The 23,108-nt window shown below is 42.8% G+C and overlaps 1 protein-coding gene and 1 non-coding gene across 10 annotated transcripts in view; one reads left to right on the top strand and one right to left on the bottom strand.

Annotated features, from left to right (window-relative positions):
- The window catches only part of ANKS1B (ankyrin repeat and sterile alpha motif domain containing 1B), a 595,071-nt gene that overhangs the window by 272,070 nt on the left and 299,893 nt on the right, over positions 1–23,108 (top strand). The window lies entirely within an intron of this gene.
- LOC128328644 (U6 spliceosomal RNA) lies at positions 8,053–8,159 on the bottom strand. Its single transcript, XR_008309354.1, has one exon. It is a non-coding gene; the product is annotated as a U6 spliceosomal RNA (small nuclear RNA).

Genomic DNA, 23,108 nt, shown 5'->3' with positions numbered 1-23,108 from the left:
TGTTTTAGCAAAAATGAACACAGTCCTGTGGCACCACCGTACAGACTAACAAATGTATTACAGCTTTACATAAGCTTTCATGGACTAAAGCTGTCTTCATTAGATGCAAGAAGTGTTCTTCTCATTTGGCAGGTATATACAGGAGACCCATAGATAACTTCCATGGTTTTCCCCTTTAACAGGCAACTTCCTGGTACCCTAGTTGTTGTGGGGATAGTAACAACAAGGGTAAGGAAGAAGAAATCAATGTGACTGAAGGTAGTCATACAGGAACAATGGGAGTGTGGCCAGAAGTGGGAGGAATGGGAAGAAAGGAGGCTGAAAGGAGACCCTGTGGTACCCCATAGGCCAAAGCCCCACAGCCTCACAGCCTCAGCTGCAAGCAGCCAGGGCTGGCAGACGAGCAAAAAACAAATGGGGCTAAGAGAGTATTAACTCCATTTAAAAGGGTGGCTTCTTTGTGGGGCTTGCTGCTGCACAGCATCTGGAGGGTCTTACGATCATCAAAGACTGGGCTTGGCTTTCCTAGCCCAGTTTAGGCTGATCATAAGAACAGCCTCTTTGTCAGGCCCAGCAAGTCCTCTCAGACCCTTCTCCCAAGAAGAGAACTAGACAAAATTAACTTGGATATTCCATTTCCCTTACTTAAAGAGAGAACATCAAACAAGAATCTGATTTATCTGACGGATACTTCAGAAACATAGGAAGATGGGGAAATTCTTAACTACTAGAATTGTGTGACAGTATCAAGTACTGGGTGCTCAGTGAGATGGCTTGAGCCATTATGCAGTATTACAGCAACAGGGCAGACAGAGGAGTAACAAAGAAGCCTACATTTGCATCCATGACTCCTAATGTCTCAGGATGACCATAATTATATAAATGGCCAGGTGTGACAGGTACAGTAAGAGTGTTAATGTTTGCCTGGCTGCAGTGAAGTGGAATATTGAACTTGCGAGAGGGAAATGAAGACTCTGAACAAGGGTCTAAAGGGAAGCCTTTCCTTTACATGGATATTTGTGCAAGAGCACAACAGTGTGCTTCTGTAAAACTCACTTTTTAGTGAAACTCAGCCAATGAGGCTGTTCCCACAATCAATGGAAAGCGGGCTAAGGGAGCTTATCCTGTTTTCCGTGGATCGTGGGAACCACCAGGCTCGCAGGCGAGCCTGGTGCTCCCAAGGCGGCTAGCCCGTCTAAAACACCCTCCCCTTAAATGTGGTTAACAGATCCCAGTGCTCCCAAGGCAGCTAGCCCATCTAAAACACCCTCCTCTTAAATGAGGTTAATGGAGGGAGGGAGCGAGCACTCCGTTAACCTCATTTCATTGCTTGTGTGTCGCCACGGTGTGTGATCTGCAAGCAGCCTCCTGGGCTCATGGGTCTCTCCAGGATGCCCTGTGTGCTCACGTGGGGCATCCTGGAACTTCTGGGGGCCGCATGGCCCCCACTCCCCACAGCCCCTGCCGGCTCCATAATGGAGCCGGCAGCCGTGTGGGTGGCTGATCCGGCCGCCCAGCTACGAGCTGCTGCTCGTCTGTGGGGAGAGCGGGCTAAGCTCGCTCTCCCCGCAGAACCCTGTCAGGCGCTTCGCATGTGTTGTGCGAAGCACCTCTGTGTCTGGCACTCACACAATATTGCTTCCTTTGCCAGTGGTTCATTGTTCTGGATGCTTACCACTGAGTCCAAGCCACATATGTGTAATCTTTACCTTTCAAATTGCGAGTTCACAGATTGTGTCTGTGTTTAGGCCCCTATTCCAAAATGACTTCCAATACACAGATTTCAGGCTTTATGACTACACACACTTTCTCCACCAATAAATCTATTACCAGGTTGTTTTATAGCTGCTTCCCTCATACACACTCCAAAATATTATATAGATGTAACTAAAGATTTATTCAGGAAAATCTCCATTTTCTCCTTCTCCTTTCACTCCCTTTTCCTTTCTGACTCTTCTCTCACACTCTCTAGGATTCCCCTTGGGACAAATGTCCAAACAAACAAACTGCAAAAGATTACTGTATAGAATACAATACAGGTTCGCTCTAAAGTGTGGTAGTTATCACCCTTTGTGACTATGCTTCGGCTTAATGTGGAGAATTTAACTCAACTTAGTGCAAACCTGCATACAGCCAAATTATATACTGAGGTATCGGGAATGCTGACCATGAATAGGATACTTCCTAGTTCTCTACCAGTTAGAGTTCTTAGAAGGGCACAATAGAGTTCAGAATGTTTCTTACAAGCAAAGATGGGTTTTATTAAAGAACAGAGATTTACAAGCGAAAAGCAGTGCTTAGTGCCTCAACAGATTTTTCTGGCAGTGATCTTCCCTTAGGGGGTTAATGTTCTGAGAATGGCACAGAGTTATCCCTAATACACACTTATAGGTTAGCACTGAGGGACAGGGGACACAATTGTGCACACGAAGAAATGGCAGTGAGGGGGCAAAATGGGAACAGAGAAACTGTAGCCTGTAGGCACCTGTCTTGCAGTCTAGCCAGCCTTGTGCAGGAACAATGAGATGGAAAATTTGCCTGGCGTGGGGAAATTCCCAGCAGCAAGTTTTCAAGGAATTGAGGAACCTCAAAATAGTGATTTCAGTTTAAGGATTCTCAGGCTTGGAAACCTTTAGGACTCAACCAAAGAAAACTCTCTCTTGGCTTTCAGTGGATGGATTGTTGGATTAATGGGATTTCCCTTGGAAACAGAACGACATGCAGCTGGATAAATTCTGAATCTGCGAACTGTACAAAGTACTAATTCTAAGAGGGGAGTTTTATATCCTAAAGACTGAGTTTTCGGGGTCAAGTTTGAGAGAGTAGAGCACCTTCTGTCTTCTAGAATTTTAATCTCAGTGTTGATGCCTTCTAGTGGCTGGCTATTCTTCCTAGGGGAAACTCAGATAAGCTGAATAGTCTGAAGATGGATATCACTATGAGTGTGAGGCTCGATTAGTGAGATTAATATAATCATAAGGCTCTGGTCTTCAAGTCTAGTTTAATCAGTTAGTGGAGGAATTGGGTTTTAGCACTTGGAGAGGAGGTTTGCTTCATGGAGTGATATCTTTATTGGTGATCACCTTTTAATTTTCTAAGGTCTTACCAGAACTGCCTCGAATGCTGGATAGACACTCCAGCTATGCTTTTGGCTTAGCATGGCGAATTAGCCTGCCTAGAGTGCGCAGTTTAGTTTCAATATCAATTTGAGCAAATTTTGCATTTTGGAAAAGGACATGGAGGTAGAAATACAATTCAAAAGTTTTATTGAAGGTAAATGGGGTACAGGAAGGCAAAGGTTACTTAGGATAGGCAATAAAATCTTGGCCAATGTTCTATGCAAGAATTTTGCTGAAAGTAATTTAGCTTAAAATCCAAATTGAAGGTAGATCGGCTTGACTGAGGTGCTCAAAACAGAGCCAGGCTTGAGGCTTGCTGTGGAAAGTGCTTGAAGGTGGGGAAGGAGGGGAAAAGAAGGGAGCAAGGAGGCTCTCGGAGAGAAAAGAGGTTAGTTTACCTATCCTCGGTCTGGTGGTACATTCGTTGCCCTTGCAGGTCTCGTTTCAGGAAGGGCAGAGAGGCACGGGGAGGGTGATGAGTGAAAGCTACCACTCACTTCTGAGAGTCTGTGGATAGTAACCCAAGCAGATTCTGAGGTTATGTGTTTTGACTGGGGGTACATATACCCCAAAAAATGCCCGGAGGCAGTTTACAGGCCAAGCAGCACCAATGCAAATTCCATGAAAGACAAAGAATCTCATTGCTACTTGAGTGCAAGCTGGCTGAGTGAATCTTGGCTGACAATTGCAAGGTGAAGTTATGCAAAATGTATTTCTTGGGTTGAATAGAGCTGTGCCAGATTGCATATTAGAAGAGCAGGACACCTTTAGGGGTATAAGATCACACATCCCCAGTTTTGATGCGTTCATTTCCCTGAGTCCTTGCCAGCTAATTTGTTAGTTCAAAGACGGGTTAGGAAATGCACCACTTATCTTGTGCAACTCTCAAGGAGTGCTTTACCATCATCTCAGGTGGAAGGGAAGTTTCCTTCCTTAATTGGTTCACCTTTTAAGTTCTAGTCTGCTCATCAGTTAGTGCCTTCTCTTTTGTGAAAGAGAGGGGTGTGGGTGGCCCATTCGGTCTTTGTTATTATGACCTGGGGCATGTTGCCCCACGCTTTATGCATACTGAGCGACCAGCTGTGGGTCTTGTTTAACCCAGGCAGGTGAAACATTCATGAGCCCATGAACTGAAACATCCAAAATGGAGACTGTGATCCCAGGATATGCATACCAAACCTGTTTGATTTCCCTGTAATGTCTTCACAAATCTCTGGGATTACTCAGAGACTTGTTCAAGCCTTATGTTATTAAGATTCCAGGTGGAGAGGTATACTGCTGTAAAATCCTTCTCCTGCCTTCCATTGCCAAATATCTGTTTCTGCTTGGTCTCTGGTTGTGCCAATGTAGATCTAAAAAAGCTTGAGTGCTTCTTGGGAGACCCACAAGCATAGAGTTTGGGCTGAAACAGGTTACTTCTAACAAGGTTGGTCTGGAGGCAAATAGGCATGATCCCACTGCTTCACTACAGCCCAGTTCATACATAGATGGACCCACGGTTCTGTGCTCCCCCTTGCTCTACTCCCCCATCCACATTTAGGTGTTGGGGAGACAGTCTCTCTGCAGTCAACAAGACTGCAGAGTGGTGGGCGAGCTGGCTGTGTGAGCTTCCTTCTTCAAAGAAGGACAGCCAACAGAGCCAACTGGGTGAGAATGGGGGAGGAGCTTCCCCCCTCAACTCCAGGTCCATGGGGCCCAAACTGTGCATATGAGTCATATGTCATTCATAATGCTGGCACCACAGAAATGGAGTTTGTGGTGGCAAAACTCCACTCTGACAAAAGATTCAGAGTAGAGTTTGGCGAGGGAAACTTGCTTCCCTCCGCAAACTCTATTTCCTTGGGTTCAAACGTTCAGGTTTGGAAACTGGAGGTGAAGGGACCTCTGGTTTCCTGTTATGTATGGACCTTGCCTATGTGTAGGATCTATTCTTGTCTGAATAGGATGTGCATTGGCTGTACTTAGAGGAAGATGTTTTTCCTATATTTTTAAATTGCTGCATGTGCATGAGGAAAGCATTTTAATATGTCTGTTGGCAAATATATGGGATTCATTCTTTTGCTTCACATTTTTGCCACCTTTTCAGCAAATGTTATAGCGAGCTATGGAATTATTTTTAGTCATATGGCACTGTCTAAAAGGTTCATGCTATTTCTCACAATTCATTGATATGATTTGAACAGCATGCCTTCAGGCTATTTGCCTGCTTTTTCTACACAGCTTAGAAATGGGAGATTTTGAAAAAACCTAAAGTGAAACTGCATGGCATATTATTACTGTAAAACATGTGTTTGCAAAAATGAAGCTCTGAAATATTATTTTATCTGTAATTCTGTATGTAAGAAAGGATCTACAAATGCATTAATGATTAAATACTACATGTTTGTTGTTTGCCAATGACTGAAGTGTTTTACAACATTATTTAAAGCTTTGTCTTATGCTGCTAAATTTTCAAATTCTAGACTAGTTTAATTAAAATTATTAGTAAAGTTTTTTCCCCAATGTATGGTGTGTACCTCTGAGTGTCCAATCCATGTTTCCAGTTTGAAAGTATCAGAAGTAGTTATAGGGAAATAATGCATCTAATCTCATATATGGATTGCAGTTACAATCCATATATGAGATCAGACCAGGATTTCCTCTATTCTGCCATGCAAACAGACAGAGAATCAGGGCATGGAGAGCACCATATGGAAAGCTTTGAGTGTGTTGAATAAGCTTGAATAAGATATGCCCTTATTATCACTTCTCTCTTTATCCGCCTTACCTCCTCCTGTTCTGCTTCAGTGTGTTTCAATATGTTTCACAGCAATTATAAGGAGTATCCAATACCAAGCAGCTTGTGCAAAGTAGCCTCAATAATATCAGAGGGACAACATGGATGTTTAGGGATCATCAGTTCAATTTTCATTATCATATTGATCATGTTTGGTTGGCCCCTCAGGTCACATGGAACATTGCCCCATAAATTACACCTGTCACCATTAAGATGCAAGAATAGAGAAGAATAATGCCACCTGATGACAAGCATGTACTACAATGCAGCTGTTGCACTGAACATTCAAAGTTGCACTACACCTGGTTCTCTCCCATTTCTGGTTGCAGAGGAGAAACAAGGAGCTGAATATGTTTCCCAAGCTCATTAACTCAAAATCCACTTCCCCTATACCTTCACCCATATGTCTTCTTTTTAATTTGCTTATATTTTTATCATTTTGAAATTAATAAGAACCAAAATACAGCACTACTGCTAGAGTATGTCACAGAACTTCACTCATACATTGCACAACAGAAATAATAATCCAACAGATAATAAAATCATACTGCCTGGAGTTGGAATGGATCTTATAGGTCTTCTAGTCCAACCCCTTGCTCAGTGCAGGTATCTGCTACAACACCCCTGATAAATGGCTGCCCAGCCTCTATTTGAAAACCTCTAGATAAGTAAGCCCACTCACTTGTACAAAACAGACTGTTCACTGTCAAACAGCTGTTTTACTCTTACAGTTAGGAAATTCCTCCTATTTTCTGCTTCCTTTCTAGTCCTGTCCTCAGGAACAACCGAGAAAAAGAAAATTCCATCATCTATGTGACAATCTTTCAGATATCTGAAGATAGCTATCCTATATTCCCTTAGACTTCTATTCTGCAGGCTAAACATACCCAGCTCCTTCAATCATTCCTCATTGGATACCAGATAACTCACCATCTTTCTTGCCTTCCTTTGATCCCATTCCAGTTTATCAGTGGCCTTCTTAAGAAGTGGTACCCAGCTTTGGATGCTATGGTCAGCATCCTGACTTATGAAGTGTGGGTGCTATGTGAGAAATGCCAGTGCTGCTGCAAAGTTCCTGACTAAAGCAGCACCAGCTGTGTGAACCTCAGGGACATATCTGTACCCTCAGGCACAGAGCACATTCAGGCAAAGGAAAGGTCATTGACCTTTCTTTGCCACCCCACACACCCACACTAGTGTTGAACCCATCAGCAACACTGGTGCTTTTTACTTTGCACTCGTACTTTGTTAATCAGGATGTTGGAAATTATTCCAAGTGAGGTCTCACCAATGCAGAATAGAGTGGAGCTATTACTTCTCATGTGCTGAACATTATGCCTCTGTTAAAGCCCAAGATTGCATTAGTTCTTTAACAGCCTGCATTGCACTGCTGCTGCATGTTTAGCCAGTGGTCCACTAAAAACTAGATTCTTTTAACATGCATTGCTGCGAAGCCAGGTTTCCCCCACCCTATACTTGATCATGTTGATATCTCTTCTTAAGGTTTTAGCTATGCTCCCATACAACTGAAAGTAAAACTTGTACCCCTGTCCCTTCACTTTCCTTTCTAGAGCTTCATAGCCTCTCGAGATCCATTCAAGGTTTCTTCTAGTAGTATCATTTATTCCCACATAGATCATCAGGAAAAGATCACCATAGCAGTCGGTGGGTTTTATGAGAGTGGGTAACCTCCTTGTCTCTTCCTCAGTGCACACACCAGAAAGATAACACTTTCTGAGATGACATCAGATCTGCACACAGCCACAACTTTCCCCCTCAGTTGCAATCCATCCACACATCTCCTCCTCTATGGGACAATGGTTGGGTTTTCCCCATCTATGAGGCATTAAGGGTAGGAACATAAGAAACTGCCATATACAGAGTCAGACCATTGGTCTATCTAGCTCAGTATTGTCTTCACAGACTGGCAGTGGCTTCTCCAAGGTTGCAGGCAGGAATTTCTCTCAGCCCTATCTTGGAGAAGCCAGGGAGGGAACTTGAAACCTTCTGCTCTTCCCAGAGCGGCTCCATCCCCTGAGGGGAATATCTTGCAGTGCTCACACATCAAGTCTCCCATTCATATGCAACCAGGGCAGACCCTGCTTAGCTATGGGGACAAGTCATGCTTGCTACCACAAGACCAGCTCTCCTCTCCAAAAAAATATGGCACACTTCACAAATTTGAGTGTCATCCTTGCGCAGGGGCCATGCTAATCTTCTTTGTATTGTTCCGATTTTAGTATATGTGCTGCCGAAGCGAGCACATATCAAAGGGTCTTCTTATATCAAATCATACTTTATTATGGTCATAGACCCTGAGGGTTTCATCTTACCTTGAGCGATGTGCAGCATAAATATAGCAGTCGGCAGTCAATCAAGGAGGCCTCCAGCTTCTCCCATAATTTAACTTGTGAGATAGAGTCAAAAGCCGCTTTAAATTAAATGAAGACTGCATAAAGGGAGGTTGTGTTGCAGGAAGAATGTTTTTCAATAAGGTGCTGGAGTACTAGGCACTGGTCAATTGTAGATCAGCCTTCCCTGAAGCCAACCTGCTCCTCTGCCAGCAGGTCTTCTTCTATGTTCTGTAGTGTTTGGGGTGACAATCCTTGTCCAGATGGCTCAACAACCTAGATTTACTGGTTGCTCAGCTCCAGCATGTCTCCAGATTCTCCTACTCCTGTGTGGCCTGTGCTTCCTTGTGCCTGTCTCATCCGATAGAATTTCTTCATCCTTGTGGAAACATCCTCATCCTCCCTGGAATGCTTCTTGTATTCTGTTTAAGAACTTCTCATTTTCTCTTCCAAGTCACAGTATAGAAAAGCATACCTCAAGCCCTTTTATCTTCTCTCTTGGCATGGGAACCAATTTTGTACTTTAATTAATTAATTAATTTTGCACTGCAATTTGTGTTCTATACAGGTAGAAAAACATAGCACATGCTCTGCAGATCACCACAACATATCCATCATTCCCCATGTTGCTTGGGTTCAGATGAACCTACAGTGATCCTGAATTCTCCCATACAATTCCCTGCTAAACTTCCACATGGAACTCCTTTATTCCTGTTTACTCTCCTGCTTGTGAGCTCTTGTTACAAGCTGCAAGGCCTGTGTGTATCTCCTAAGAGAGGTGGTCTAGAATGAATACTCAGCAGAAAAATGTGGCTCCATCCCCCATCTTCTGCTGTCAATTCCAAGTTGGAGATCATCCAATCCATCAGGCCAACCAAGGCAGTCACCTGAAATCCAGTTTGAAATGGGTCTAGATAATCTGTGTCATCTAAGACTGCCGGGAACTGAAAGGCCACCACCATCTCAATCACCTTGGCCAATTATGGAAGGTTGGCTCTTATTATTAACTTCATGGAGGAGATGTCTATCAATGGCTACTAGTCGGAGGTCTGTGAGCCACCTCCAGCCTCAGACAAGATGCCTCTGAGTTCTAGTTGCAGGGGAGTAACAGCAGGAGAGAGGGCATGCCCTCAACTCCTGCCTGTGGCTTCCAGCAGCATCTGGTGGGCCACTGTGCGAAACAGGATGCTGGATTAGATGGGCCTTGGGCCTGATCCAGCAGGGCTAATATTATGTTCTTATTATGAGAACAGCCTATAATTGCCTGGGAATCTAATTTAGGCTTCTTCTTTTTTTAAGAAAAAAAGTTCTGATAATTGGTTCTTTGAGCAAGGAGGCATCCTACCTTCCTTCAGAGAAGCATTTATAACATCAACAAGACACCCTCCAATAATTTCCCTGCTAGATAGTATGAACCATGTTGAACAAAGGTCAAGAGAACAGGTGTTAGGGTGTCTACCTAGCCGCTTCACCTCCCATAGTTCTTCTGTAAACCATTTTATTTATTTTATATACTGCCTGACTCCAAAGGTGCCAGGCAGTTCACAAAAAGACAAACAAAACCAGCTATTAAAACGAGAATTAAAAATTTAACACATTCAAAAATTATAGCAATTTAAAAACTCTAAACACCAATAAATTTTTTTAAACATTCAAAAATTTGGCTGACAACATATATCTTAAGGGCTCTTTTGAAGGCTGGTAAAGATGTCAAACCACAAATGTCTATAGGGAGTGCATTCCACAGCCTTGGAGTGACTACAGAGAAGGCCCGCTCCCGAGTCACTTCAAGATGAGCTGGCAGAATATAGAGATGGACCTCTCTCAATGATCTTAATGTGCAGTGGGGATTGTGCAGAAGAAGGCACTCTCCCAGGTAACCAGTCCTAAGACATTTAGGGCTTTAAAGGTTGTCACCAGTACTTTGTATTTTGCCCAGAAACCTATCGGTAGCCAATGCAATTGTTTTAAAAACAAGCATAATAGGGTCTCTCTGAGACATCCTGGGGACCAATCTAGCCACTGCATTTTGAACCGACTGAAGTTTCCAAACTACATACAAAGACAGCCCCACGTAGAGCGCACTGCAGCAGTCAAGCCTAGATGTTACTAGAGAATACACCATAGTTCTGAGATCATTATCTTCAAGGAACGGACACAGCTGTCATATCAGCTGAAGTTGATAGAAAGTGCTCCTGGCCCTAGCCTCTTCTTGAGAAACCAGAGTGAGGCCTGGGTCCAGTAGCACTCCCAAACTACATACCTGTTCCTTTGGAGGAAGTGAAACCCCATCCATAACAGGAAGACTCCTTACGATGAGTACCTCTATCTTGCTTGGATTCAGCTTCAATTTATTATCCTTCATCCAGTCCATTATTGCCTGTAGGCAGGCATTTATTGGGGGTATGCCATTTCCTGATGATGATGTCATGGAGAAATAGATTTGGGTGTCAGCATATTGATAACACCCTGCTCCAAATCTCCTGATGATCTCACCCAGTGGTTTCATGTAGATGTTAAAAAGCATCGGAGATAGGATAGAGCCCTGAGGGATATGACACAATAGCTATTGTTTCAGAGAACAACTATCTCTGAGTGACACCATTAATTATGGAGCTAGTTTAGAAGCGGGGTGGAGCGGATGATTAGGAGCATTCCTATCTATTGCCCTAATGAGTTTGTTATTCCAGATCTCCACCAGGGTATCAAGAGAATCACCAGCAGAGCCAACTGTAAAACCTGCCAAGGTTTCTGGGAATCCTATTGGAGCCAATAGCCTTCTTGCACAGACCATCCTAATAGATCCTTCACCCCTGCAGAGGTGATTAATGGTGATTAATGGCTGTGTATTGAACCTGAACCATGTGGTGGTCCATCAATGACAATGGGAAATCATAGGAATCCCAACCAACAGAACACCTCCCTGATCAGAGCAAAAAACCACGTGTGTGACCAGCAGCATGTGCTGGTCCCAAAACCACTTTGGAAAGGACCATAGTTGTCATGGCCACTATGATCTCCTGAGCTGCCCCCAACAACTCAGTCCCAAAGTGAACCTTAGTCACTCAGCACCATCTGCCTGGGCAACTCAAATGCCAAAACTGCAACCAAATACATCAGCTCAGTTAGGGAGTCTGTTGGGCAGTTGGGTGATTGATATACGAGCCTAAGTCCCAATCTATCCCTAGTCCCAAGACTTAAGTACACACATTCAATATAGGCAGGTCCTCTGACAGTGATTTGGTAGGAGGATATCATCGATAACAGCCAATCCACTTCCCCGCTGATGTCCCCTCACCTGCTCCCCATCAGAGTACCCTGTAGGGAGAAGCTGGGAACAAACTGGGCCACTAGCCTCCCCCAACCTAGTTTCTGCAGTGCATACCAGATTGGTACCCTCATTCACAATCAGATCATGGATAATTTCTGATTTATTTTTAACTCGCTTGGCATTGCCGAGCAGCAAGGTTCTGTGGGCAATTGTCACTGTTTCCAAGGTCAAAGAGCTGACAGGACAACTGGAAGGGGAAACTGCAGTTAGGTTTCTGATTTCCCTTCCCCAGTAACAGCTGCTGACCTGCCAATGCCCTTTCTTCTTCTGTTCCCCACCACCACTGTAATAGTTGCCCCCAACTGAGGGCTCACACACCCCTGTCTCTCCATCCCCAGATAGCTTAGACACATCTTCAGTCGACACAGCAAAAGAGGCAGGCTCAGTGCCAGCCACAAATCTCTCAAAACAAATATTAACTTCCCCAGCCTTCAGTCCTACCCTCAAAGGCCTGACCACAAAAGGCTGGCCCCTCTGGCAGTTAGCTTCAGCAGCTGCTTACAGGCGGTTTGCCTACTGGCAGAATGCTGCCAGCTACACCACTGGCTGTAGCCACAGCTGCATTAAATACTCCAAGAAGAGAGGGCAGACATGGCAGCCCGCCAGCCAACCAAACTCCTTTGGCAAAAACTCATCTAAAATATTTGTAGGGAGTTGAGGGTAATTAGCTGCAGTTATTAATATGACAAGGCTGACAAACAGGAAAAAGAAAGAGCAGTAAGACAGCAACGGTTGTAATCTTTGTGCGGGAGCTCTATTCACAGGTAAGCAGTAGCAAGATGAAAAGTCTACACATGGCTTTCCTCTGCCTTCTCTCTATTCTGTTGGAGATGCAGCTTCTGATGGCATTGACTCTTAGCACCAGCAATCCTATCGACCACTAGGGGCATTAGGGGTAGAGACAGACAGTAAGGGCATTCCTCCTCTGACCATGCTTTCTCTACCCTGATTCCCCTTTGTTAGACTGATAGACTCAGGTTTCACCCAAGAGACAGACTTCCTTCTTGTATGTAGGTAGCATTGAGGCATGTCGGTCTCAATCTATCTCCCTGATGGATTTCCTAAATAAACAACTTTATTAGAACTTTAACTCCATGTCTCCAGACTATATTAATTAGCAGTGCTCCCTTACCTGTGCACTTCCATTGTAGCTGGGGTAGAAAAAGCAATTTCCCCTCCTAAGCTCTCTAACAAATTCAGCCAATTTTAAGTCTGTGCATGTGTCCCCTAAAAAAGCCGGTCAAGAAGGCCCCCTTAACATAGCATACCAAGCATTTTGTAGCTTTTAAAAATTGGACTTCGTCACATTCATAGGAACATAGGAAGCACTTTATACAGAGTCATAACCTTGGTGCATCTAGCTCAGTATTGTCTACAGTGACTGGCAGCGGCTCTCCAAGACTACTACGACAATGGCAAATATTTATATACCACTCTTCAACCAAAGTTCACAAAGTGGCTTATATAGAAAAAATAAATAATACATAAAGAAGATGGTCCACTGTCCCCAAGGGGCTCACAATCTAAAACGAAACATAAGGCAGATACCAGCAACAGCTGCTGGCGGGATGCTGTTCTGGGGTTGGATAGGGCCAGTTGCTCTCCCCCTGCTAAATTTAAGAGAACCACCATTTAAAAAGTGTCTCTTTGCTCAGTTAGCAAGGGTAGTTACAGGAAGGAGCCTCTCCCAGCCCTACTTGGAGATGCCAGGGAGTGAACCTGGGACCTTGTGCATGCAAGCCAAGCATACAGATGTTCTTCCACTGAACTACGGCCCCATCCCCGAAAGGGAGTATCTTACAGTGCCCACATGTTGTTTCCCAGCCAAACACAAATCAAGGTTGCTAAGACCCTGCTTAGCAAAGGAGGCGATTCATGTGTACTACCACAAGACTAGCTCTTCTCCAATTCTCCATTCTTTCAAAAAGTAAACACCCTTCCTCCTGAGCATATGTATGTACAATTTTGTCCTCTTAGAAGACAATCGTCATAAAGGGGAACTCTCATAAAAGCTTTATTTGCTGCAATGCAGAGGAGAGCTCCTTTAACAACTTTCATGTTCATAAAGTTTCAGGTGATAAATTTAATAATATCTAAATATTAGGGATTGACTGACCATCAAAGTTGGCATCTGCTGTACTGCGTTCTGTTATCAGCTATTTTAAACCGTTGTCAAATGATTTTATAAGAGTTTTTCTGAGACGCTTATTTGAACAATGTCTCGGGATTTCAGTCTGAACACTGACTCAAACCTAAACTCTTCTGCCTTCAAATCTAATGAAGAATCTATCAAGTTTTTCATCAAAACGCAAGGGAAAGCAGCAGCACATCTGGGAGGCAGGGAACAAGGCAGCATGTTCAGTCTCATGTTCGGCCTCTGCTTCTAAACTGAGTGTGTAAAAATTTCTTGTCAATCCAAGGTAAGAGAAAGCTTGGGCTGACATCCTGACTAATGAAGTGCATGTATTAGGAGGGTCTGTGGGGATGCACCAGAAGTCCTCGTGCAGCTCCCCCAGTTGGCTTGCACTTGTGCGATTGTGCAAGAGTGCTAATACTTTGGAGTGCTGCTCATGCTCCAGAAGTACTCTGTAAGAGCAGAAACATGTTGCCAAGCGTCAGAATGCTTCCAGAGCATGAGCAGCACTCAGAACTATTAGCCCTCTTGCACACAGCATGAGCTCAGGAGGGTTGAGGGAGTTGCAAAAGGATTTCTGGCGCATCCTCACAGACCTCCTAATGTACACACTTTGTTACAATGTCAGCCAGTGTTTAAAGGCAGCCTTTGGATACACTTCTTCCTGCATCATGAATATGTTATTCAGAGGGAGGCCTCAGAGTAGATGGTGTGTGTGTATCTCTATCTCTATCTGAAGCTAATCTTATATTTTCACTTTGGGTCAACCTTCATTAGTGAGACTGACATCAATAGGATTCTCTTTCATCAATGGCTATCCATCTTGCCTTTATAAAGAAAACAGGCATATTTCTATATTAAAGAAATATCCTCATGTGGCTTTGGAAGCCAGAGGTTTGTTCTTGTGTCTGGCATTTTTAGTAACTGTTGATAAACTTTCCCAGAAAGCACAAAGCTGTGAAAATTGTATCATCCTGTACACAAAGGGGGAAATCTGGGCCAATAAAAGGATGTCTAGAGAAAACAACTTTGAAGAAATGCAGAACAATTACTGGGTTAGCCAGAAACAGAAGGAAAACAACATCAGTGTTTCAAAGCTTGAAAATTGAATCTGAACAAATAAAAAGTCAAACCATCAAGATTGAACTCTTGGAAACTTTATCTTTGGTGTGAATTAGATGATGTGTTCAGACTTATTCCTTATTCTTTTGTGCCATTTGAACTCTGTTGTGAATGAGATTTGGGGTAATACTCCTTGGGTTATGCTATCCAGTTGGTGACCTTTCTCCAGTCCTTGAAATATTAAAGCTATACTCATGATCGCACGGGTGGGCAAGCAGAGGGGAAGGCAGGGTGGAACCTACCTTCCCCTCTGACAATCCAGGTAATGCTGCTGGGACTGTGGCTCACTTTCCCAGACGATCTGCACTGCTCCAAGCAGCACAGATCTCTGGATGATGTGTCCCAGCCTCCTGATATCCCCATTAGGGGATACCCCTGTGAGATGGGCATTCTAGGCACCCATCTCTGTGTACGCTCAGGCTGCTCACAGCCTGAGCATTCACACAACCCTGTACCTGGGGTAAAGGGCACGCTCATGTATATGCCTGGGTACAAAACCCAGCCTTATGGGAGAGGCAGCGCTGGGATCGGGCTCAATCCTGGCATTGCACAAGAGCAGCCCTTCCCAGGTAGGCCTTCCCAAACCTGGTTAGGGCTGCTCGTGTGCATAGCCTTAATGTTTACTGTTATAAAATTAACTGCTCCTTTTCAAAAAATACCTAAGAGAGTGAGAGACTATTTAAGGTTTCTTTTTCAAAAGAGTTTCAAGATATTGGGAACTTCCTGATTCTTCCTTTTAAGGGTGGCCTCAGACATAACATAGTACAAGGTTGCCGCAAGTCACCACAGCTCAGGAATATGCAGAAGCCCTACTTCTGGTCTTAGCAACAGTATGCCAAGATTGTGCATGTTTTATGGATCCATCAATCTCAGCATAACTGCCCTACTTGCAACTGAGTATGGAACCATACTTACTTCAGATCTAAGTCGATTGATTTTTAAGTGCTGTCAAGTTGGTGTTGACTCTTAGTGACCACATAGATAGATTCTCTCCAGCATGATCTGTCTTCAACTTGGCCTTTAAGGTCTCTCAGTGGTGCATTCATTGCTGTCATAATTGAGTCCATCAACCTTGCTGCTGGTTGTCCTCTTCTTTTTCCTTCAACTGTCCCTAGCATTATCCAGCAGCAAATTTCCCCAGCAAATCTAAGTTACAGATTTCCAATTCCATACCACAAAAAGGGCAGGATATGCCAAGATTGGCAGGTTTGTATGAGGTGCTCCATCTCAGCATATCATTGCTGAGACTGGAAGTAAGGCTCCTGGGGCTGTGGTGGCTTGCATTAACCTTAGGTGCCATGTTACACGTGAAGCTGCCTTCTGTATCTGCCCTGTTATTTCCCCCATCTCTAAGGGAAAGAATAGGAACAGGGTGTATGTATGTCTGTATTTTATTTATTTATTTATTTATTGCATTTCTATACCGCCTATTATAGAAATCTATAGGCAGTGTACAGATTAAAACTTAATATAAAACAAAACATTTAAAATTCATAAAACCAGATAAAAATCACAATAGATAAAAACACCTATTAAAATTTAAAATTAAATTCAACTCATACCTATTCACTTGCTCCCTCCACCATTTGCATCCTCCACACTGAGAAGAGACAAAATCCACTTTAAAGAATTATTTAAAGGAGCAAAATTCATGTTAAATGGGAACCTTGAGTAGTCTTAATTACAGCTGAGGTCAGTGCTGTTGTCTTCCCTTAACTGTGCTTAAGACAGAAGGGGAATTGATTCCAGAGAGGGCTGGAGGAGTAAGCATGCATTAAGTGGAAGCCAGCATTAAATTTGTGCTAGCCCAAGAAGAACTGTTCCTCCACCTGTACTAAATTAAAAATGAAGCATAATTCCAGAGCAATGAGCAAAGCATTTGGTATTCAGAGATCATGGGCCACCTGTTGCAGCATTCTTGTATTGTTGTTAAGTACCCTGGTGTTTAACAATGACACAGAAGGCCTTTCTTGGTCAGTGGCCTTTGGGAGGGGGGATGCTAAATACAACAAAAATTGCATTGCATCATTCCATGGGAAACACCATTCTTCTCTTGGGATATAAAATGCAGCATTAAAAGGAATTCAAGAATTCTGTACATCCATGCATTCACTTCTACATCAAAATATGCAGTAGCATTTATTTCACCAGAAGTTTATCCAACACTGGAAGCTAAAGCATTTTTGGTGTCATAGTTTCCCTGTTATTCCTTTAAAGATACATTTCAACAGTCTGGCAGGAGGAAGTAGAAGAGGCCATCTTATATTGAGATGCCAGAGTTGAGTGTCTCACATAGTTATTGGAAAGTACTAAGATGCCCACAGTTTTGAAGTACCTGTTTCAAAGTGGGTGCAAAGGTTCAGAATCTATTGAGGATGGTTGCTTAGTATCATTTTCTCAGAGGATGTTTTCTATTCTCCCAGCTCAGTGCATTCAGAAAACAATCTTATGTCCAATTAATTTCTTCTCAAGCTAGTACTTGTTCTGCTTGACAAAAATGAATAGATATGATGATAGACTTCATTTGGTTTTAATCTTTCCCTTGATAAGCCTTTCCTTTCTTATTCTTTAAAAAACAGAGGTAACTGGTACTGGAAACGAGCAGGGATGTAGCAGAGGCACCTTTTTAGTGGTGGTTCGCTTTATTGAGCAGGGGGAGAGCAACTGGCCCTATCCATCCCCAGCACAGCATCCCTCCAGTGGCTGTTGCTGGTGTCAATCTTATGCTTCCTTTTTAGATTGTGAGCCCTTTGGGGACAGGGAGCCATTTTATTTACTTTATTTCTATGTAAACCACTTTAGGAAACTTTTGTTGAAAAGCAGTATATAAATTTTTGTCATATTCACTATGCTTTGTTTTTTTTTAAAGCTAAATTAATTCTACTCCCCGTCTCCCTAGTATGGCACTCAAAATTCGCAGCACAGATTCAGACCCTACTCCACAAATAAGTATATTGCTGTTCACTCATTGGATTATAAGTATAGCGGAGATATGATGATTCAGAAGCATCTTTGGGAATGAGGCACAAAGTGCTTTTCCACCTCAAAATGATCATCAGATGTATTGCTGGCACTAGATTCTAGAAACATCTCATTAACTGACATCCAGCACAGCCTAACACGAGCACTTTGAGCCACCTGAGCCACTACAGGCAGCTAAAACAATGTCCATAGTGATATGGAACAGAGCTGTACTACTAAAAATTGTTAAATTGCAGTTGTGCAATGCTGTGTCCATTATTTCCAATAAGCACCATACAACTGTAATTGCACAGTTTTAAGTACCAGCAGAGCAGCCCTGTTTCACAAGACCACAGGTGTCATCTTAGATGCCAGCAGCAGCGTGGGCAGTTCAGAAGTGCCTATATTAGCCTGTGCTGAATGTCAGCCACTATTTCCAGAAGTTTTTTTCTTCTTTTCTTACACTTGCTGATGTTTATGCACAATAATTATTTATTTTTATTTATTTAACATATTGTTATAACGCCCAAAACTTACAGCGATTTGAGGCCAGGCCTTCTCTGCAGTTGCTCTTAGGCTGTGGAATACACTCCCTGCAGAAATCCAAGGCTTAACAACATTACTGGCCTTCAGAGGAGCCCCTAAGACTTTACTTCTTTGGTCTGGCCTTCTAGGGGTTTAGATTGTTCTAACGTTTTAATTGTTTAATTGCTATTTGAACCAGAGCTATATGATGAGTCATTTTTAAAAAATCAAATAAATAAATAAAATTAAGATTGAACTAATCTACTTCTGGATTGCCCACGTTTGCTTAAGGCTATCATCCACAATTATCCCTATTTTAGCTTCTTTTTGTGTCCTGCCTTGAATAGTATCATAAGAAATAGCACATGATGTGGCTGGTGCATATCTGTGGCTCTGACGTTCCCACCACTATAGAATAATCTGGTTTTATGGTCCTGAGTTGAACCAGTCTTTTGTCTTGTGTGTTTGGCTGTTGGGGCCTACTTATGTTACAGATCTGCCATGTGTATGAGATGGAAAGCAATTTTACTTTCATAAAACTAGATGGTGATTCCAAGTAGCTTTTCCTGAAATAAGAAGTGTAACATGGCTTGAAAGCTTAAACAAATGTGCAGAAGCTCCATTCATATATATTTATTTAATTTATTTATTATTCAAATTTGTACACCACCCCAAACTTTCATCTCTGGGTGGTTAACAATAGCATAAAACAAGTTAAAACATGTTTGCATAATCTATATTAAATGTGCCACTGTATGAGGTCATTCACACAATCAAAAACTGTGTTCTACCCAGGTTTGGGAGCTGTGTGCTTTCCAATTTTCAGTTGTGTGGAAACAAGGTAGGAGGAAAGCCTGGTTAGCTTTTTTTCCTACCTTGTTTCCACACAATCACTTCTACCCAGGTTTTCCTCTTACCTTGCTTCCACACAACTGTATTTGTATTTTAAATGTATTTTAAAATACTAATTTGTATTTTATTGGTTGTTTACCAAGTATTTAGTATCTAAAATACTCTTAAGAAGTATTTTGCCCATCTCTGTTTATAGTACTTTTATAATGGTTCATGAAATTGTATCTATGAAAGACTTTTAACACTCAGGAATTTAATATAAATGCAATTCAATATTCACCATATTGAACACCAGTTGCCATATTTCTCAAATATAAAGTCTCTCCTATAGTACACACAAATATAAAAATAGACACTGTAGAACCATTTTCTCATTCTTTTTGCTATGTAAACAGCTTTGAGAAACAAGCAGGCCCTTCCCCTGGGTTAATATCGTGAAAAACATTGGGGCGGGAGGGAGATAGCTTCAGAATAGCTTCAGTAATAGTTGCCAGTACTAACTGGAACACAGATTTGAAAATAAAGGCCTACTAGCCTAGGCCTACTTACCTTTAATTACTTTAATTCCATCCACTGGGAATAATCTGATCCTTAGAACTGTGCCTCTTCTTTCCAATATTCCAAATCGTCTTTGTGTGCATGGCCCAGCCCTCACAGTGAAAAGCTGACCAATCACAGAGAAGTTGTATCTGAAGGTGTAGCCGAGGGGCCAGTCCTACCCAAGATGACTTTATATCGTTGTGCTTTATGTGATTGGCTGAAAATTCTTGTTCTCTGAAACTTTCTATTGGCTGATCATTTGCCAACCCAGCAGTTCCATGGGACTTTTCTTGCCCAGAGGGGGCCAAGATGATAGAGAAGCCAGTTCAGCCCTCCCTGTATTGAGAAAACTAGAGCAAGGAAACCTTGTCATGTGATCTGTAATATGCAGGTTAGGGATGTACACAAAACCGGTCCAGTTTGAATGTGAACTGGATTTAAACCAGCCCAACTCAGTTTTGGTTCCGGTCAAACTGGACCCAATTCAGTTCGACCACCAAACAGGTTTGAACCAGTTCAGAACTCAACTAGTAAAGAGGAATCCGGTGAGGAACCCCCTTTACCAGTAAAGGGGTAGGGGGGCTTCTCTAAGGGTAGAGTGGGCAGAGTGGGAATAATTTAGTACTTAACAATCCCCTTTTGTGGTTGTGGGGCAGCAGCAGCTCCCCCCACTCCCACCAGCCTCCCTCAGAGTAGCCAGGACCAGTGGTGGTAGCCAGGACCAGTTCAGGCTTTCTCTCATTTGGTTCAGGCCTCTGTGCATGCATGGAGGCCATTTTAGTGACCTCTGCACATACGCAAAGGCTATTTGCATGACCACACAACATGGTCACTACGTTGCTACAATGGCCTCCATGTGTGCACAGAGGCCCAAACTGGGCCAGAAGGCCCAAATTTGGATACTGGTGGCCCTGGCTACTCCGGAAAGGCCAGTGGGGTGGGTGCCGCTGCCAATGGTACTTATAAGTACTAAATTACTCCCCTCCTGCTTGCTCTACCAACTTGGTTCAAACTTGGCCTGGCTCCGTTCGAACTTGGCCCAGCCCAAACCAGTCTGGTTTGAATCCAAACCTGTTGAGCCAAGCTGGTTCTGTGTCGAGCCCGGCTTGATATGAGCTGGCTTGCACACCCCTACTGCTGGTCCCTTCCTCTGCCAGCAAGAGCCTAGATTCATGATTCAGACATGAGAGAAGCAATGGAAAAACCAGAAAAACCTAGGATTAAATAGCAAAGATTAAGGTCACACAAAAGTCCTTAAGACTACTGACATGACCAGTGGGTGGGCAGGGGGAAGGCTGCACTGAACTTACCTTCCACCCAGATGATTCAGTCCTGTTGTTGGGACGCATGGGACACGCTCTCACATGATCCACACTGCTTGGAGTAGTGTGGATCTCGGGAGGCCGGGAAAATGTGTCCCAGCCTCCAGATATTCCATAACTCACCATGCGATGAGTGTGGTCCATTGGGGGAATCCCCCAGGAGTTGGGTGTTCTAGGTGCCTGACCCTGTGTATACTCGGCCGACATGCAACTCGAGCATACACACAACCCTGTACTCATACCCAGGTACAAAACCCGGGCTTGCAGGGGAGGCAGCGCTGGGATCGGGCTCAATCCTGGCACTGCACACGAGCAGCTCTACACAGGTAGGGCTTCACTGACCTGAGCAGGGCTGATCGTATGCTTAGCCTTTTAAAATTGATTTAGTGCTTCTTTCTTTCTTTCTTTCTTTCTTTCTTTCTTTCTTTCTTTCTTTCTTTCTTTCTTTCTTTCTTTCTTTCTTGAGCATGGCCTCATTTGGCTCTAAAGAGGAACCTCCACTGTGTCTATTTCTTCAAGGGCATGGCTGAAATATAGGCATTCGAATAGTTTCAGTGGACACTTTGTTTGTTTGTTTGTTTATCAAATTTGTATACCGCCCCAAACTTTTGTCTCTGGGCAGTTTACAGTAACATACAGTAAAACCAGTTAAAAGCATATACTAAAACATTTTACAAGGGCTGCATTTTACATGTAACATTCAATTTGTCTTAAGTAATGAAGACTTCAGTTCTAAAAGCACTTGCCCTGATCTTGTGCAGAATTAGATGCACCTAAGCCTATTGAAATGAATGTGTGTCGGTACACCTAACTCTGTGGAGGATCAGGCTGTTTTTGAATGTGATGAATCTGCTTCCAAATAAATATGCATAAGGCTAGAATGCATGTTTTGCTGTGATCCCTCAGATACCCACAATGTTGTAAAAACTTGTTGCTGTGTAGATTCCTTGTGGTTCTGAAGAATTCACAGTAACAAAACTGTGTAACTGCATTAGCATGAAGACTGCAGTGAATACTGGCTAATTCAGTAAAGCTTCATGGACACTTGACAAAAGGTTCAGTAGCGTCAGCAGTCAAGTTACAGGACTTGAATAAGACTTATCGAAGTCACCAAGGGACTTCCCTGTGACTTCAGTCACACTACAACTGAGTCATAGTGTGTTGTGCTTTCTGATTCAAGTACGTGATCAGTGTGCAATGTTTAGGTTGTAAGCAATGGAGGTATAGTTTGTGTGAGTGCAGATCTGGAGTGATGTGCCATGTCTCGTCTGCCTTATGGTAATGTGTTTGTAATGAATGTCAAAGCTTCTAACAAAAGCAGAGTTGTAGAGTAGGTAGTTCCTTTAGTATTAAAAACCCTGCTTTTCATAGTCCATTTATATTTAGGTTATGACTCTATAAATAACCAATTGCACCTGTGTGTAAAGATTGCATATGACAATTGCAAAGTACCATGAAAGGTAGAAAAACAAAGTTTATGAATGAATTATCTAGATTATCAGATGTATGTGATAAATTTAGGAACAACACATGTTCACTGTCTTTTTAAAATCCTTACTATATATTTATTCTCTTCTAGTTCATATAATTCCTTTTGCACAAAAGGAAATCAATTCTGTTTCTATCATAGTACAAAAAAACATAATGTAACTGTTACTGTGAGTGGATGACCTTTTCAGATTGCATTTTAAGTAGATTCTAATGAAGGTTTGCTCATGTCTAATAGCATTTTATGGTTGAAAAATCCTGGAGATGAAGAAATGATTATTTTGACTGAAAGGATGTTGTGCAGTTTAGGTTATTTCCAGTTTTAACAAGAAACTACGCAACAGTTTATTCATTCATTAGTGGCTGATTGAAAAGGATGAATAATTGAAACAAAGGTTCGGAGCATACTATGAGCAGAGCAGAAATCTCAGTGCCGTCTTGCAGGGGTGGGGGGAGCAAATAGTAAACCATACCATAGGTTACAGTCACTGCTTTGTATCTCCCGATGTCTTCTGCAACGTAAAAAATCTACAACAAGCAGATCTCTCTAATGTATAACTGGTGGGAAGGGTTTATTCAGATTTGAG

The sequence above is a fragment of the Hemicordylus capensis genome, chromosome 5 (genome assembly GCF_027244095.1).
Source record: "Hemicordylus capensis ecotype Gifberg chromosome 5, rHemCap1.1.pri, whole genome shotgun sequence".
In the NCBI taxonomy this organism is placed as follows: Eukaryota; Metazoa; Chordata; class Lepidosauria; order Squamata; family Cordylidae; genus Hemicordylus; species Hemicordylus capensis.
This window is presented reverse-complemented; position numbering and strand designations above follow the sequence as displayed.